Raw genomic sequence first — 2813 nt, forward strand, 5'->3', positions numbered from 1 at the left:
TGGCAAGGGGAAAAAAAGGGTTTGCCATAGATGGATAACACCTGGTAGCGTTGCCCCTCATTTCCTCATTTTTCGTTTGTTTGTCCTTTTTTTTCTTTTCTTTCTTTTTTTTTTTGTTATTGTTTGTTTTGATTGTCAGTTGCTTAGTGTCTATTTGATTGTTTTCCCTGAAGTGCCTGTTCAAATCGTTTGCTCCTACGCCTAAAGTGAAAGTGAAAACAAACTGTTGAAGAAAATTTAGAAAAAGTACTTACCTTTGACATAGACAACTACTGTGTAGACTGGACATAACAAGCACTAAGCATTAAAAAAAACGATTGAAATGTTGGACTTTGTCAAAATTAAACATTAATTTCGTCAAAAGACTATTGAGAGAGAAAAACACCAGCCTCGGACTGGAAAAAGGTGTTGGTGAGACAAATTTTTTTTGAAAACCCGTTGTTTCCACCTGTTTTAAACCAGAGCCCCCTGGCATGCTAGGCAAAGGCAGGCAGAAGCCTAACCACTACAGTACAAAAACTCCCTACTGTAATCAGGCAATTCAAAGCAAAATGACATGGTAATTTTTGGATATATTCGAACCTAATAACTTTTAATATGTTTTTCTTTTTAGTATATTTTTACACACAGTATAATTCTTTCCCTCATACTTTCTATCTCTTAAAATTAATAATATAGAAACTCCATTACTCATAAGCAAATACAACTTACAACTAGTGTTCAAATTTCTTCCCCAGTGCAAGGCAGGGTAACCTTAAGCTCTGAGGTGATTTGATTTCAAGGAACTCTTTGATGTTATGCTATGGCTTTGATTTCCATCTCTCTTCCTGATCTTGAGGAGCCAGAAGGTCCCCAGATACTGAGATCTGGAGTCCACCTAAATTTCTGTGAAGTCAATGCTTGTCTAGAAGACACTACTGAGTGGAGGTAGGGGGTGAGTTGTGCCCAGTTGACGGTCAGAACGTGATTTCTGTCAGAGGGTGATGACAAAAAATTATCATTTATTTAAAAGTATGTTCGAGGTTGCTACAGTTTGTCCCCTCCAAAACTCATGTTGAAGTTAATTCCCAATGTTGCAGTATTGAGAAGTAGGGCCTTTAAGAGGTAGTTGGATGATGGAGGGCAGAATCCTCAAGAACGGATTAATCCATTCATTGATTAATGGATTAATGGGTTATCCTGGGAGTGGAATTGGTGGCTTATGTAAGAAGAGGAAGAAAGACTGAGTTCTCAGTCCTTTCCTCCTGCTCCCCCTACCTTCCCCCATTCCCTGCACCACCTGGGGACACCAGCTAGTTGTGGCCTCTCAACATGGGACTTTTCAGCCTCTGTAACTAAGAAATAAATTCCTTTTCTTTATTAATTACTCAGTTTCAGATATTCTGTTATAAGCAATAGAGAACAGACTAAAAACATGCAAGTTATTTTTCTAATGTAAATTCAGAAAGAATGTAGATGTTAATTTACTGATCCACACACACCATTCATTGCTCTCCAGTATAAATATGTAAAGAAAATAAATTTTAGGTGGAGATGTGAGAAGTGGTCCTGACCACAAGCTTTCATTAAAAAATTCACTAATTTATAAAAATAACACTCCCACACAAATGTGAAACTGTTAAGGGCAGCACAATCTTGGCATAATATATGTAGTATTCAAGAGAGAAAATTTTCTCTTTTTTGTTGTCACTTTACTATACAATTGTAAGCAAATAAGAATTATGCAAATGAATCACAAGGCACACAGGTCTGGTTCTTGGAATCTACACAATCTGGGTGTGATGCTTGTTTCTCTTTTCAGTCTTGGATGAACAGGCACCACCCAACTTGGAGATGCAATTTTGTATCATAAGGATTTCCGAAGGGTCTCATATTCTTTGCGATGATGCCCTGAGAGTCTTCCAATCTCCCTTGCCCTCCGTGCCCAGGGCCAGGCTTGGATACATTCAGTAGCCTTCCCGCCTTTTGGCCTCAGCTTTCCCGACCTCAAATCGGGACCTCAAATCGCCTTTGTGCGAATCGCTGCCTTCCCCTGAATCCGGGTTCTGGACACAGATGAGGTCTGAAAATATGATTCCAGTTGCCATTCCACAGGCAGCAGGCAAGACCCCGGTGAGTCGCGGTCTGCCTTTCTTTATCCCAGTGGTCCTCCCGTGCTGTAAAACAATAACGGACATCAGAAACTGAGCATGCACATTCCACATCGGTGGGTCGTTGGGTTCTTTCGATGCTCTAGACACTTAGCCCAATCATACAAAGCCCGACCCTCCCTTCCTCATTCCCAGTCCTCACCCTGCCTGGCAGACAACTGGGTACATCCGGCTCCCTGTCCCTCAGTTTCTGTCAAACACTGCCCGGGACAAAGGGAGGGCAGTTTCCTAGAGTTCAGTCTACCAATTTCCGGTTATTTTCTGGGGATCATTTTCTGGCTCCCAAGAGATGGAGATCACAGAGACTTCTACGTTCAGATAAACTAGAATAGGACAAAATGAAGAACTTTTTTGAAAGGTACCCTATCTCGAGGCTTCCTAAAATTTCTGCACTATTTGAAAAGGAATTTTTCCCCAAAGCATATTTTTGGTGTGACTTGTAGACTCCGATATTATTGATTTTAATAAATAGAAAAGCACATTAATATTGATAATTTCCTGAAAGAAAAGATCAATTCAACGTTACTGAAGTTGGCATAGACAGAAAATTTTTCTTCTCCTCTCGAGGAGAGCTGGTAAGATGGGTGTAGGTTTCTGTAGTGGAGTGGTTATCACATTCGCCTCCCACGCAAAAGGTCCCTGGCTCGAAGCCAAGCAGGAACA

At 40.6% G+C, this 2813-nt stretch overlaps 1 non-coding gene across 1 annotated transcript; it reads left to right on the forward strand.

Annotated features, from left to right (window-relative positions):
• The first annotated feature begins 2740 nt into the window (after positions 1-2740).
• Positions 2741-2813, forward strand: TRNAG-CCC. The gene has a single exon. It is a non-coding gene; the product is annotated as a tRNA-Gly (tRNA).

The sequence above is a fragment of the Propithecus coquereli genome, unplaced genomic scaffold (assembly GCF_000956105.1).
Source record: "Propithecus coquereli isolate 6110/MARCELLA unplaced genomic scaffold, Pcoq_1.0 Scaffold131, whole genome shotgun sequence".
Lineage (NCBI taxonomy): Eukaryota > Metazoa > Chordata > Mammalia > Primates > Indriidae > Propithecus > Propithecus coquereli.